At 42.7% G+C, this 16,751-nt stretch overlaps 1 long non-coding RNA gene across 1 annotated transcript; it reads left to right on the plus strand.

Annotated features, from left to right (window-relative positions):
- Positions 1 to 733: 733 nt before the first annotated feature.
- LOC125484376 lies at positions 734 to 13,850 on the plus strand. Its single transcript, XR_007263198.1, has 3 exons — positions 734 to 2,006; positions 7,326 to 7,402; positions 12,088 to 13,850. It is a non-coding gene; the product is annotated as an uncharacterized LOC125484376 (long non-coding RNA).
- Positions 13,851 to 16,751: the final 2,901 nt, after the last annotated feature.

Here is a 16,751-nt window from a genome sequence, read left to right on the forward strand (position 1 = left end):
TGCCAGACCTGCTGAGCTTTTCCAGCAACTTTGTTTTTGTATCTGCTGGAGCCTAGAATGTTTTTAGAGATGATGTATGATTCTGAAGGGTCTTGACAAGATGGGTGTGAAAGGAATTTGGGAAAGTCTTGAACTAGAGGTCACCACTTAACAATAAGTGATCATCCATTTGAGTGAGAGATCAAGGAGATTCCAGTTTATCACAAGATTTGGAACCCTCTTCCTTAAAAGGCAATGGAGGCAGACTACTTGAATATTTTAAAAGCAGAGGTAAGTAGATTCTTGATCAAAAAGTGGGTGAAAAGTTATTACAGATAGGTGGGAATATGGAATAATCAGGTTAGTCATGATCTTATTGAATGGTAAAGAATGCTCGAGGGGCCGAGTAGTCAGCTCCTGCATCTGGCGTCTGTTTGTAGGCAAGTGGGAAATATTCAATCACATCTCTGACTTGTGTCTTGTGGACAATGGTTGGACTGTGAGGAGTCAAGAGGTGGTTTTTTTTAATTCACTCACAGGACGTGGGCATCACTGGCTAGGCCAGCATTTTATGCCCATCCCTAACTGCCCAGAGTGCAGTTAAGAGTCAACCACATTTCTGTGGGTCAGGAGTCACATGTAGGCCATACCAGGTAAGGATTGCAGATTTCCTTCCCTAAAGGATATAAGTGAACAAGATGGGTTTTTCCTGACAATTCACAATGGTCTCATGGTCATCATTAGACTCTTAAATCCAATATTCATTGTTTCATTGAATTCAAATTAAACTGTCTGCCATGGTGGGATTCACACCTGAGTCCACAAGAACATTAGTTCAGTTTCTGGATTAATGTCACTAGGTCATCGCCTCGCCCTAATTTACTATGAATAACTTCTGACCTGCTGCTATAGCCGCAGCATTTACATGATTGTTCCAGTTAAGTTTTTAGTTAGAAGTAACTCGCAGGACATTGATGATGGGTAATTCAGACAAAATATCATTGACCATCAGGAGAGAGATGGTTAGTTTTGTTTTGCCGGAGATGGTCATTGCCCAGCAATTATGTGACATGAATATTGCTTGACATTTATGAGTCCAAGCCACGATATTGACCAGATCTTGCTGTACACTGGTGGTGGCTACTTCAGTATCTGAGGAGTCATGTATAGCACTGAACACTGTAATCATCAACAAACACCCCCATTTTTGACTTTATAAAGAAACAAAGGATTGAGGACGCAGTGAAGATGGTTGGGCCAAGTACACTACCTTGAACTCCTGGGAGTGATGTTCTAGAGCTCTGGTGATTGGCCATCAACAACCATGACCACTTTGTTTTGTTTTAGGTATGATCCCTGCCAGTAATCCATGATTCTGATTGGCTATTTGTTCCCTTTGCCACTGGGGCGAAATGGGCTGCACTGTGTACCATCTGCAAGATGCACTGCAGCATTTTGCTCAGATTTAAACAGAACCTTTGGAATCTAAAACCCGTACCATATAAACAAGCCAGGGTAGCATAGGAACATCACCATGTTAGAACTGCTTTCCATGCTTCATGCCACTCTGACTTGGAAACATATCACCATCCCCCCATTATCCTTTGGTTAAAATCATAGATCTCCTGATGTGAGAACACTGTGCAAATGTCTTCAACAGAAAGAATGAACTGAAACGCCAAATGCTTTGAAAATTCCAAACTCTGCTGAAGCAATGGCAACATGGATCCTGCTACATTTGTGATCACTGGGAGTGCAGGAATAGATGAAATCCCTGGATTTGCACACTCCAATGAGGATTTGTTGCTGAACGTTAGCTGATACTTTATTTGTTGCAATGATCAGTCTTTTCACTCTTCTAGTTTCTGATCAGAAATGTTGCCACTCATTAAAAATGCATTCTCTCTTTCATTACAGACGTGCTGGCACTCAGAACTTCACTCTGGAGCTATCCAATGCCTATCAATCTATCTGCCAGAGGATGGACCAATATAAGATATACAAAACAGCTGTGCTGGGAATTATAAGTAAGAGAGTTAAGCATGTTAAACCTTAGAAATTTGTTCCCTTTGTCACTGAGGCTATATGGGCTGCACTGTGTTCCATCTACACTACAGCATTTTGCTAAGACTTAAACAAAACCTTTGAAATCTAGAATCCCTACCATATAGACAGACCAGTGCAGCATGGAAACATTGCTATGTTAAAGTTACCTTCCATACTTACACCCCCTGACTTGGAAATGTATCACCATTGCTAAATTATTCCTTGGTTAAAATAATAGATCTCCCTACATGGCAACACTGTGCAAATATCTTCTACAGAAAGGGTGCTATCCTTCTAGAAGCTGGCTCACTGTCACCTTCAGAGGTACAATTATGGGTGGGTAGTAAGGCCTGGCTTTTCCTGTGACACTTGCATCCAGGTTCAAAAAATAAAAAAAAGTCCACTTTTAGAAACTATAAGGAAGATACATAAAATCTTTTTGGTGACTGAAAATATGCAGGAATCCTCAGGAAAAGTACAAAGAGATGAAACAGTGTGGAGCTGGAGGAACGCAGCAGGCCAGGCAGCATCAGAGGAGCAGGAAAGCTGACGTTTCGGGTTGGGACCCTTCTACAGAAATGGGGGAGGGGTAAGGGAGCTCTGAAATAAATAGAGAGGAGGGGTGGGGCTGGGGAAGGTCGGTGGGATGGTGAAAGGTGAAGGCAGGTAGGTGGGTGGAGCAGATAGTTGGGAGAGAAGATGGACAAGTCAAGGAGGCAGGGATGAGAGGGAAGGTTGACCATGGGATGAGGCCGGGGGTGGGGAGATTTTGAAGCTAGTAAAGTCCACATTGAGACCATTGGGTTGTAGGGTCCCAAGGCGGAATATGAGGTGCTGCTCCTCCAGTTTCCGGGTGGCGTTGTTGTGACACTGGAGCAGGCCCAGGATGGACACGTTGCCCAGGGAGTAGGAAGGGGAATTGAAGTGGTTCGCGACTGGAAGGTGTTGTCGTTTGTTGCAAACGGAGCGCAGGTGCTCTACAAAGCGGTCTCCGAGCCTCCGCTTGGTCTCCCCGATGTAGAGGAGGCCACATCGGGAGCAGCAGATGCAGTAAACCATATTAGCAGATGTGCAGGTGAACATTTGTCTGATGTGGAAGGTTTTTTTGGGTCCTTGGATGGAGGTGAGGGGTAGGTGTAGGGGCAGGTGTAGAACTTTCTGCAGTTGTAGGGAAAGGTGCCGAGTGTGGTGGGGCTGGTGGGGAGTGGGGAGTGTGGAGCGGACAAGGGAGTCACGGAGAGAGCGGTCCCTAGGTAGGCAGATAGGGGTGGGGAGGGAAATATATCCTTGGTTGTGGGGTCAGATTGCAGGTGGCGGAAGTGGTGGAGAATGATACGCTGAATCCAGAAGCTAGTGGGGTGATACGTGAGGAAAAGGGGAATTCTGTCTTTGTTTTGGTTGCGGGGAGGGGGTGTGAGTGCTAAGGTGTGGGAAATGCAAGAGATGTGGTTGAGAGCATTTTCGACCACTGGGGTGGAGGGCAGTTGCGGTCCTTGAAATACGAGGACATCTGGGATGTTCGGGAGTCTACACTACACCTCCTCTCACCCACCTTCCTGCAAGAATGCGATCCCCTACTCCCAATTCCTCCGCCTCTGCTGCATCTGCTCCCAAATGAGGCGTTCCACTCCCGACCATCGCAGATTGATCTTTACACTGGCTACCAGTGATTGATAACAAAGACCTTCTGCCTGCCAGTAACCATGCCATTAGTTCTCAGGTAGCTGAACAGCTTGCTGCTGTGAACAAGACAGAGAAAAACCATCCAATCTCCACCAGTCTAATAGCTGACTATGTTCACTGCAGGAAATAAGAACACACTTTAAGCTTGAAGAAAATCAGTTTATTTTGTAATCAGCAGTTTGATAAATCTGTCACTTTTAACTAATACACCATGAACCTTTTATAAGAGAGATCTAGTCACCCTGTAACTTGTATAAACTCCTGCAAGCAAGTGGAAGTATCTGGAAAGGAAACCTGAGAAGCAGCATTCTGATCAGCACAGGAATCATCTCAGCAAATCCTGTGAACATTGCACAATATTCCCAGTCTTTCCCTCAGCCCATGATACCCATGTACTTGTGTGTGTGTGTGTGTGTGTGTGTGTGTGTGGGTGGGTGTGTGTGGTTTCTAAGGAATTAGAGTCTTAGTTAGTAGTGCAACATTCCAACAGTTCACAGATAGTAAGAACTGCCGATGCTGGAGTCAGAGATAACACAGTGTGGAGCTGGAGGAACACAGCAGGCCAGGTAGCATCAGAGGAGCAGGGAAGTTGATGTTTCGTCAGAAAGAAGGGTCCTGACCCGAAACATCAACTTCCCTGCTCCTCTGATGCTGCCTGGCCTGCTGTGTTCTTCCAGCTCCACACTGTGTTATTCTGACAGTTTGTATTTGTTTGTGACTTCACTTCATCTGATGAAGGGGCAGTGCTCTGAAAGCTTGTGATTTCAAATAAGCCAGTTGGACTATAACATGGTGGCATGCAACTCCTGACCTTGTCCACCCCAATCCAACACCGGCACCTCCACATCATGGCTACCATTTAATGAGAAGATCGCTGATCTGATAATGCTCCACTCCACTTCGCTGCCTTTTCTGAATACCTCTTGATACCATTACTGATTAAAAATCTGTCTAAGCCTTGAATATACGTAACGACCCAGCCTCTATAGCCCTCTGTGGTAAAGAATTTCTACAGATTCACTATCCTCTGATAGAAGAAATTCCTTCTCACTGCATGCAATAATTGGGTTGGTCCAAATGTTAGAATTTTCGGGGAACCAGCAAAGTAGGGAAAGGGTAACCTGTGGATATATGAACATAAGAACAGAAAAACTAGGCACCAGAGTAGGCCATTCAGCCCTTGAAGTGGCACAATCGCTCAGTGGTTAGCTCTGCTGCCTCACAGCACCAGGGACCTGGGTTCAATTCCACCCTCGGGTGACTGTCTGTGTGGAGTTTGCACATTGTCCCCGTGTCTGTGTGGGCTTCCTCCAGGTGCTGTGGTTTCCTCCCACAGTCCAAAGATGTGCAGGCTAGGTGGATTGGCCATGCTAAATTGCCTGTAGTGTTCAGCGATGTGTAGATTAGGTGGGTTATAGGGGGATGGGTCTGGGTGGGATTCTCTGAGGGTCAGTGTGGACTTGTGGGGCTGAAGGGCCTGTTTCCACACTGTAGGGATTCTATGATGATGATGAGCCTTCGTAGCCATAGCTGATCTCATAATGGGCTCAAGTCTACTCTCCAGAACCATTAACGCTTTAAAAATATATCTGTCTCCTCATTTAAATTACTCAATGAACCAACACACACCACTCACTGGAGTACATGAATTCTACAGATTTACGACCCTTTGAGACAAATCATTTTTCCTCATAGAACATAGAACTGTACAACACAGTTCAGTCCCTTCGGCCCACGATGTTGTGCCGAACTTCTACCCTAAACCTAAGGCCTATCTAACCTCCACCCCTACCTTATACTATCATCCATATGCCTATCTAATAGCCGCTTAAATGCCCCTAATGAGGCCGACTCCACTACCCTCTCCGGCAATGCATTCCATGCCTCTATCTCTCATTCTAGATTTCCCCAAATGAGAAATCATCCTTTCTCTGCCTCCTTTGTCAATTCCCTTTAGCAACTTTTATACCTCAGTTAGATCTCTCAGTTGTCTAAACTACTAAAGACCTAAATAGCTCAATCTCACTTCAAAAGACAAACCACTTAGTCTGGAATCATTCTGGTGTACCTTCTCTGAACCAGCTCCAATGCAATTACATCCCTTCTCAAGTAAGGGAACTAAAATTGCTCACAGTATTTCAGATGTTTGATATGTTTGCCTTTATTGGTTAATGCATTGAGTACAGGAGTTGGGAGGTCATGTTGTGGCTGTACAGGACATTGGTTAGGCTACTTTTGGAATACTGCATGCAATTCTGGTCTCCTTCCAATAGGAAGAATGCTGTGAAAGTTGAAAGGGTTCAGAAAAGATTTACGAGGATGTTGCCAGGGTTGGAGGGTTTGAGCTACAGGGAGAGACTTAATAAGTTGGGGCTATTTCCCTGGTACATTGGAGGCTAACGGGTCACATTATAGAGGTTTATAAAATCAGGAGGGGTGTGGACAGGGTGAATAGCCAAGGTCTTTTCTCTGGGTGGGGGAGTCCAAAACTAGAGGGGATGGGTTTAAGCTGAGGTGGTAAAGATATAAAAGGGAGCTAAGGGGCAAGTTTTTCACGCAGAGGGTGGTGCGTGTGTGGAATGAGCTGCCAAAGGAGGTGGTGGAGGCTGGTACAATTACAACATTTAAGAGGCGTCTGGATGGTTTAGAGGGATATGGGGTAAATGCTGGCAAATGGGACTAGATTTATATCGGATATCTGGTAAGCATGGATAAGTTGGACCGAAGGGTCTGTTTCTGTGCTGTATGACTCTATGACTTTCTGTGATCTCATTAATGCCTTGTATAGTTGTAGGAACACTTCCCTACTTTTGTACTGTCTTCTTTTAGCAATAAATGCCTAAATTCAGTTTACCTTCCTTATTACCTGCTGTGCCTGCATACTAGGCATATGCAATTCATGCACAAGGACACGTAGATCCCTCTGCACCAAAGCATTCTGAAATTTCTCTCCAATTGGATGATAAGTTGCCTTTCTTCTCTTCTGACCAAAATAGATAACCTCTCACTTAAATGGTATCTGCCAAACTTTGGCTCTTTCACCCATGAATATCCATTTGTGAATTTCTTATTTCTTCATTACAACTTATATTCCAAACTATTTTGGTGTCATCTACAAGTTTTGCTGTAGTAACTTCTATCCCTGCATCCAAGACATCAATGTAAGTTGTGACACGTTAAATGATGTACTCGGATTTCCAAAACGCATTTGGTAAGAGGCCAAACAAAGATTACTACATTAGACAAGAACATATTAGCACGCGTAAAGGATCAGTTAGCTTCTAGTAAGTATTTTCAGGTTACTAAGACACAAGAGTGCCACAGAAATCAGGGCTTGGACTTCAGCTATTTACAATCAATATCAATGACATTGATGTAGGATAGATTATATGTGAATTTACCAACGACACCAAGATAGGTAAGAAATTAGACTGTCCTTCTGAGAGCCTATGTAGGGATAGAAGTAGGTTAAGTGAGTGGGCAAAAATTTGGTAGATGGAGTATAATGTGGGAAATTTTGAATTTGTCCGCTTTCACATGTAAAGTAGAAAAGTAAGGTTGTTGACTTGCTCGCCGAGCTGAATTGTTTTCATTCCGACAATTCATCACCATGCTAGGTAATGTTATCAATGGAGCCTCCAATGAAGCAGTGTTACCCTACTCTGGTTGGAATTAAACTGTTTGGTCTGTTATGGTGAGTACTATCATTTCCGGTTTTGATCTGTATGGGTTTGTATATGGGATCCAATCCTGTGTGTTTGTTGATTGCATTACGGGTGGAGAACCATGCCTCTAGGAATTCCCGTGTGTGTCTATGTTTGGCTTGGGCTACTATGGTTACCTTGTCCCAGTTAAATAAATGGCCTTCATTGTCTGAGTGTCCCAATATTAAGGAGAGTTCGTCGTGCAGTTTTGCTGCTAGTTGATGTTCATATATTCTGTTGGCTAGTTTCTTTCCTGTCTGTCCGATGTAATGTTTGTGGCAGTCGTTGCATAGTATTTTGTAAACCACGTTGGTTCTGCATGTTGTGGGAATGGAGTCTTTAATCCTTGTAAGTGTTTGTCGTAGAGCGGCTGTGGGCTTGTGGGCCCCATGATTCCTAGTGGTCTTAGGAGTCTTGTTGTCAGTTCTGATATGTTCTTGATGTAGAGTAGTGCAGCCAATGTGTTAGAGTGTACTGTGTCCTCCTGTTGTCTGTTTAGTAGGCATCTGTGGATGAAGTTGCGGGGATATCTGTTTATAGTGAGGATTTTATATAGATGCTCTTCCTTTTTCCTGCATAGTTCCGTGGTGTTGCAGAGTGTTGTGGCCCATTTAAATAGTGTCCTAATGCAGCTTTGGTTGTGGGTGTTGGGGTGGTTGCTGTGGAAGTTAAGGATTTGATCAGTAAGCATTGCTTTTCTGTATACTGAGGTTTGGAACTCCCCATTGGTCATACACTCAACTTTAACATTCAGAAACGGAAGTTGAATGTTGTTTTCCTCTTCCTTTGTGAGTTTAATCCCTGCAAATATGCTGTTGATGAGGTGGTGGGTGTCTTCTAATTTGTTGTGTTTAATAATGACAAATGTGTCGTCTCTGTACCAGATCCACAGTTTAGGTTGAATGCGGGGGAGGTTGGTGTGTTCTCGTCTTTGCATGACTGCTTCTGCAATGAGACCTGAGATGGGTGACCCCATTGGGTGTACAGTTGATCTGTTTGTATACTCGACCATTAAAGACGAAGCGTGTGGTGAGGCAGAGGTCTAGTAGTTTCAGTATGTTGTCATTAGATGATTGAACTGCTGGTCTGCGTTGCTGCTTCCTCTGGTAATGTGGCCACTGTTTCTTTGGCTAGTGAGATGTTGATTGATGTGAATAAAGCTGTGATGTCAAAAGATACCATGATCTCGTCGTCGCTGATTTTTATGTTCTTGAGGGTATCGAGGAAATCTTGGGTTGAGTGAATGGGATGGGGTGATCTGTCTCTTGGTGTTTCAATCTCTGTTGTAGGTCCTTAGTCAGTTTGTGTGAAGGTGTGCCTGGTAGGGAAACAGTGGGTCTGAGAGGGATGTCTGGTTTATGTACTTTAGACAGTCTATAGAAGTTGGGGGTGTTTGTGCCTTCTAGTTTCATTCTTATGAAGTCTGTTTTGGTTATCTGCCCTGCATTCATTAGCCGCTTTAGTGTCTGGGTGATCCTGTTACATTGCTGCGGTGTTGGGTCTATTGCCACCTGTTGGTAAGTGGTTGTATCTGCAAGTAATGCCTGTGCTTTTTTTAACGTAGTCTGGTTTGTTCATAATAACAGTCATGCGTCCTTTGTCTGCTGGGAGGATTAAAATGTTCTTGTCTGCCTTGAGTTTATCTAGTGCTTTTCTCTCTGATGTGCTCAGGGTGTCCCATTTGTTCCTTCTGTGTAGTGTGGGGATTATAATTTGTCGGATGGCTTGTGTTTCGTCCATGAGTCTGTTGTCTTTTAATGTAGTTTCCAGGGCAGCCGTGAAGTCTGAGATAACAAGGTGTAGAGCTGGATGAACACAGCAGGCCAAGCAGCATCAGAGGAGCAGGAAAGCTGACGTTTCGGGCCTAGATCCTCCTTCAGATCCTTCGGTTCTGAATGTTCTGAGGTAGGGTCACCGGACCCGAAACGTTAACTCTGTTTTCTCCTCCACAGATGCTGCCAGACCTGCTGAGCTTTTCCAGCAACTTTGTTTTTGTTCCTGATTTACAGCATCTGCAGTTCTTTTGGTTTTTATTAATCATTGCTCGTAGCATTCTCCGTTCGTTCTGTTCGGCTATTTTATAGCCTGTGGGTTGTTGAGTGGAGGTTTGTATTTCACGCTGCAGGGCGGTACCTGGTTCCTGAGGCTTTCATGGAGAAAGTGGAGTTGTTCGCAGGTAGAGCTCAGTTGTTTGGCGAAGTTTTCCCATTGCCGTGCAATTTTTAGCGTGTTTACACCCGTAGGTGTTCAAAGTTTTGGCAAAGATCTGTAGCTCGGGTTGTGGGTGAGGTTGTTGACTTGCTTGCCGAGTAGAAAAGTAGTCTACTGTTGAAATAGAGAGAGAGAGAGAGACTGCAGAACTTGATGATGCAGACAATGGGGTTGACTCTAACGTGGCCTCTGGGCAATTAGGGATTAGCACTAAATGCTGGCCTAGCCAGTGATGCCCTCATCCCGTGAATGAAAAAAAGAATCTGTGTTTCCTGGTACATGAATCATAAAAAGTTAGTTTGAAGGTGCAGCCAGTGATTTGGGAGGCAAGTGAGGGCATTCAGAAGGCATTTACGTAATGTAAGAGTAGGAAAATTGTACTGCAGCTGTATTAAGGTTAGTTGCATCAGCAGTTTAGAGAGACTATATCTAAAGTATACAATTTTGGTCTCCTTATTTGGATAGAATTGTGTTGCACATAGTTCGGAGGGGATTCGCTCAACTTATTCTAGTGATGAAAGTCAATATCTCATGAGGAAAGGAGTGCTGACCATTTTCTGTCTGGATTTTTCAGACAGTAGTTGGGCAGACCTTTTTTCTTTCATTTGTTCATGGAATATGAGGATTGCTGGAAAGGCCAGCATTTATTGCCAATCCTTAATTTTCTCTGAGAAAGGGAGGCCATGGCATTGATCGCAGCACAATAATCCACAAATGCTGGTATTATTGTCCTCGACTCATTGATTCAGATCCCATCATGGCAGATGGTGGAATATGAATTCCATAGAAGTGTGGAATTAAAACCTAATGAACCATTGCCGGAGGGAGGAGGGTAACTTCTTCAAGGTAGGCATCCAGTTGTAAAACCCATCTGGCTCACTAACGTCCATTAAGGAAGCAAATTGCTGTCCTTGTCTGGCTTACGTATGACTCCGACCCACAGCAGGTCTAGCAAGTCATTTTGTTGCATCAACCAATCAAAAGAATAAATAGGATAAAAACCAGATGGACCACCTGGCATCAATCTAGGGACCAGAAACAATGACGGCAAACACGGTCCTGTCAACCCTGCAAAGTCATCCTTCCTAACATTGGGAGCTCGTGCACAAGTTGCAAAAACTGCCTCACAGTCAGACAAGCAATAGCCTGACATAATCATACTCATGGAATCATATTTACAGACAAGGCCTTAGGCAACACCAACACTGTCCCTGCATAGACCCAGCAGAGATGGTGGCACAGTAGGATCCAGTTAGAAGAATGTTGTCCTCAACATTGACTCTAGACCCCATAAAGCTTCTTGTCATCAGGATAAATGTGGGTAAGGAAACATCCCGCTGATTACCACAAAATTTCCTCCCTTAACTGCTGAAGCAGTGCTCTTCCATATTGAGCAACGCATCTCAGCCTGTTGCAGTGGTCCCCAGCATAGGGAGGGAGATAAAAGAGGTGGGGGAGTGGCATTGTTAATCAGGGGATAGTATCACAGCTGCAGAAAGGGAGGTCGTGGAGGAGGGTTTCTCCACTGAGTCAGTATAGGTGGAAGTCAGAAACAGGAAAGAAGCAGTCACTTTATTGGGAGTTTTCGATAGATCCCCAATAGCAACAGAGACACTGAGGAACAGATTGAGAGACAGATTTTGGAAAGGTGCAGAAGCAATAGGGTTGTTATCATGGGTGACTTCTACTTCCCTAGTATCGACAGGAACCTCCTAAGTGCAAATAGTTTGGATGGAGCAGATTTTGTCAGATGTGTCCAGGAAGGATTTCTGACTCAATATGTAGATAGGCCAACTAGAGGGGAGGCCATATTGGATTTGGTTCTTGGCAATGAACCAGGCCAGATGCCAGATCTCTCGGTGGGAGAGCATTTGTTAGAAGTCACATGACACCAGGTTATAGTCAACCGGTTTATTAGAAATCACAAGCTTTCCGAGCCCTGCTCCTTCGTCAGGTGAAGTCACCTCACCTGATGAAGGAGCAGCGCTCTGAAAGCTTGTAATTTCAAATAAACCGGTTGACTATAACCTGGTGTCATGTGACTTCTAACTTTGTCCATCCCAGTCCAACACCAGCACCGCCACATCATGGCCATCATTGACTGTGCCTTCAAGTGCCTGTACCATAAGCACTGGAACTCCACTCCCAAACATCTGCATCTTTACTTCTTTCTCATCCCTTTATGATACTTTTAAAAGTTTTCTCAAACTTTCGTCCTATGTCAGCTGCGTTGGCATAAAGGTTTGGTCCTTGGGACATTTCATAGCATTAAAACTGCAAGAGAAAATGCAAATTGCTGTGTTGTTATTATTCAGCTGATTTAAAATTAATCAAACTTGCGGTCAGGGTTTTAATAGATTCGGGTCATTCACTTGGAAGCTGGAAATATATTTTTCCTTGTTAAGTATGTTCCATTAACAACTTAATTCTGTTTTGAATTTTCTTTTTTCTGGTTCATTTCTAGATGGCTAAGCATAGAACCAAACCTCAAGCTGCAGAAAAGTCACCTAGAGGATGCCACAAGGTTCTGTTTGTCAAGCATCAAGCACAACTACTTTTAAGATGAATATTATTTTCTTTACTGGGAAGGATATGCTGTCTGATTTACTTCTTTTGCCATTTATCATTAATTATTTTAAAAGAAAGGTTTGATAGAATCATTATCCCATTGCCTTTCAAAGTTCACAAGTCGATTCTCTATGTATACATTATTTTAAGATCGGAATAGAGATTTCTGACTAAACTCTCTATATGCTGCATTACCAGATGCCAGCCATTTTCTGGATCTTTTGGAAGAAGCAATCACATATCTACTTGTCTTTGCAGCTGAACATAGGAAAATATCTGAATATAAATTCAAGACTATTTTGCTAATCGCTTCCTTCTGGAATGCTGACTTTCTATTGTAGCTTCCTCCTGTTTCTTAAACTTAGGATTATTTCTTAAATTAATCCTGTTTCCTGGTCTCACCTAGCATTTGATCACTGTGAGGATTGAAAACCTCCATAAAAACCAAAAGAACTGCGGATGCTGTAAATCAGGAACGAAAACAAAGTTGCTGGAAGAGCTCAGCAGGTCTGGCGGCATCTGTGGAGGAGAAAACAGAGTTAACATAAAACCTCCATGGTATCCGTCTTACTTTTGGCTTTGGAAACCTCGAACTGATATCCTGTCTGCTGCTGTAGTATATCTTCTCTATCCTATCTCAAGTGTCTTGTGCACCATAATAAGATGGTCCAAAGACATCCATCTTTTGTTAAAGATGTTGGGCTTCTGGAGTAATTCCTCAAAGTTCAACATTCTAATACTGATATCAACCTTGTTGGTCTCCACTGAGTTCTGTCTAATCTCTGGTTTCACCTGCTATAATTACTCAATAGGACTTGCAGGTTACTTAACAGCATCCCGACGACTCTAAGACAGACCCTGCTTTTTATTCTATTTAGCCCAGCCTTACGAATGTGATGAGTGATGAATCAAGCAATTCCCCAACTCTTTTTTTTTGGCAGGTTTATCCCACTCTATTCTGTATCAGTCATTCCCATTTAATAGTAATAGGTTTCCTGGTGAGTTGATTGAAGTAGATCACACATCCATGTTTTTATAACAAGTTACCCATGAAACTTAAATTTTGTTTTAAATTGGGACTAACACTTCAGGGATCAAAGCCTCAATCATGGCCTAGTCTCCAGGTTGAGCTCTAAGTTAACACAAGTATGTTCACAGAGATCAGAAGAATTCCCAACATTACCTTAATCTTACAGAGGCTTCTCAGTGTTGATGGCCTCGACAGAGTGCGCACAGATCCTTTGTTTATAGGCCACCCTCAAATCCTCAGATAAACTTGGGCCATGGTCAATATTTCAGTTCAACACCATCACTCAAGGTAAATACATAAAGTGTATCCTTCCTTCTCCATTTTCCAGCGTGTGAGATGGATGAGCAGCACTGCCACTAGTTTCAAGTTTCTTTTGCTTGAATATATTTGTTTTTTTTGGTTTCATATTCTCAAATAAATCAAGCTGACAATTTTCATGGTGAATATTCTGTCTGCAACAAATAAGGTAATTGAAGGATGATATGGGATATAACATAGGTTTGATGATTGTATTGGGGTAACAAATATCCAAATGTATTGATTTGATAGAAATTGCATAAGTGTTTGAGTTTCTGCAACAGAAGACCATGTCTGTATTTGAAATAAAGCTTGAAAAAGGCATGTTGAAAGATGTGTGAAAAGTTCAAAGTTTATGTATGTAAAAAGATAAAGTCATCACAGTCTTATCAACCATAGGGTTGCCCTCTCAATAGAGAAAGATGGCTGGTGGTGTTTTAACCTGAGGCAAGGGGAGAGTCCTTCATGATAAACCTCAGCGAGTGCAGGTATAGAACCCATGCTGTTAGGTATTACTTTGCATTACAAACCAGCCATTCAGCCAACTGAGCTAACCAACTCTACTGACTGTGTGGCAACACTGAAATCAAATGCAAGTGCATCATATTTGTCTTTGAGTGTCCTTTAGCTCCACGCTTAACAGCCTGCTACGTTCACTGATCAGTGGTGATTGTCTTTGTTGACTCAACTGATCTGCATCTCATTTAGTCCCTTAACGCTACAACCTGCAAACCCCGGTTGAAAATAAAATCAAAATTAAGTACGTTTCGTCATGTATATGTGCTTACCTTTTTTGTTACCTTATTACAATCAAAGAGAAGGATGAGGGATAAGGAACAGGGCAGCTAATCAAGAAGGATACAGAATGGAATTGACTAACTCTATTTGCAAATGCAAACTCATCCGAAACTCTGAATCCCTAATTCTAAATTACATCTGGTCCAATTCACTTTGTACTTACTTATCTATTTGGCACAAGATTTAGAAATGCCTCTACTTTAAAAATCTCATTGTTTAAGATCCCTCATAACCTCACCCTTCATTATTTCTGTAACTCACTTGAGCCTACAAAACCTTCATAGTCTCTATGTCCTCCCAGTTCTGGCCTGTTCTGTATTTATGTTTTTAAAGACTTTCCTATTGCCAGAAATTGACATTCCGTTAGCTGCCTTGACTCTAAACAATGGAAATTTCCTGCTTGAAATTCCTTATCTCTGTCACAAGATCCTAGCAGGACTGCCCTGATAGACTCAACCAGGCTGTTCAGGTATGTATTAGTGGAGCGGTTGGAGATTCCTGCAGCTAAATTGTGCAATTAGAAGAGATTTTTCCTGCAAATTTCCTTTTTCCCATCAGTGGAGCAGTCCTGTACTGTATCTCCATCGCAACAGATGGTGCAGAGTTGGAGTGACTTCCTCAGAGAACCTGGGAATTTGATCAGTTGCACTGAAGAGGTTTAGATGTGGTCAGACTGAGAGGTTGCTTCAAAAAGCAATCCTTGCATCACAGAAGGTGCTGTCAATGTGTGACGAATGAGTGACAGCTACAAGGACAGTGCTTCATCTGAACCTGCACCTCATAGGGTCTTAGAGGTCTACCCAAAAAAGAAAACAAGGCCCATTGAGTCTTGGCCTGTCATCTTTGGCTGCCCTTCTTGGAGATAGCCTTCAGTGTGGCTAAGAGGCATTTTATGAAGCTCCACTGATTCCCTTTACTAATGTTGAAACTACGCCAACAACAGCACAAACTCTATGGGGGTAGAGAAGGTGGCCATTGAAATGCAGCTATAGGGAGAAGAGAACGTCCATAGATGTCTGACAGTTAGTGGACTGTCATTCCCCAAGTGTGGGCAACTTTCAATGTAACTTGAAAACAATACGAACATGCAGCCAAAGCTGAGTAACACTTCTGGTGGGCAAACCTGAGGGAATCATAGAACTCATTCATTCATAGAATCCCTATAGTGCAGGAAAAGGCCATTCGGTCCATGGAATCTATACCAATCTTCCAAAGGGCTTCCAAAGATCCACCCTATCCCCATAATCCTGCATGGAGTTTTTACCATGGCTGAATCACCTAACCTGGACACTGTGGGGAAATTTAGCATGGCCAATCCAACTAACCTGCACATCTTTGGACTGTAGGAGGAAATCGGAGCACTCAGGTGAAACCCATGTAAATATGTGGAGAACATGCAAACTCCGTACAGTCACCAAGGCTGTAATTGGACCCAGGTCCCTGAGCAATAACCACTGATTTAAGACTGAATTTATTCATGTAAACTGTAAACTTTCACTACTCAAGATGAGTATACTTAAAAACATTTTGAGTAGGTTGGTGCTGAAATGACTGCAATGATCCCAGCCGAACTTACCACTAAAGAAGTCAGATCCCAGAATGAAATTTGGCTTGATAAATCTCTTTTTGAATATAAAATGGTGGACTTTCACTGAAGCATAAACACATCAAGGCTACAGATTTATTTTTTTTTTAACAATACAACAGAACCTTTTTACACAAAAGAATAAAAAGAAAACAAACCAAGTTATTCAAACATAACCTAGCTGGAAATGTTTCGAAAGACAATGCAAAATAAATTCCCATCTACTGTCCTACATCATCACTTCACAGTTACTTATAGAAAGAGAAATTTTCCTTCCCTGCCCAATCTGTGGGTTTGCCTTAACTCTTTATGACTCTACAAGTGATGGAGGCTGGTCTAATTACAGCATTTAAAAGACATCTGGATGGGTGTATGAATAGGAAGGGTTTAGAGGGATATGAGCCAAATGGGACTAGATTAATTTAGGATATCTGGTTGGTATGGACAGGTTGGATTAAAGGGTCTGTTTCTGTGCTGCCCATCTCTATGACTCTGCTTTTATCCCCCTCAGATCCTGTTCTGTGAGCTGCGAAGTCTATTCTTTGAAGCCTCACATTACTGAGACCTTAGAATTTCCCAGCTTTGAATAATCAATGCAGATCTCTAACAAAACTCTCTTGGCCTGGAACTTTTCAAAAACTGAAACCCTTGCACTCAGATAGCTTATTCCCTTAACTGTGCTGAACAAACTCTTTTTTCTAGAAGAAAGTACTCTGAAATCTTTCTCCATTGAACTTAATTCAGAAGTTTTTAACTACATTTAAAATAGACTTGGTTGTGCTTGCTTCTGCTCAGCTAATAGCTTTCCTTTTTAGATAACAAGGTGTAGAGCTGGATAAACACAGCAGGC

Source organism: Rhincodon typus, chromosome 11, assembly GCF_021869965.1.
Source record: "Rhincodon typus isolate 14 chromosome 11, sRhiTyp1.1, whole genome shotgun sequence".
NCBI classification, from domain to species: Eukaryota; Metazoa; Chordata; class Chondrichthyes; order Orectolobiformes; family Rhincodontidae; genus Rhincodon; species Rhincodon typus.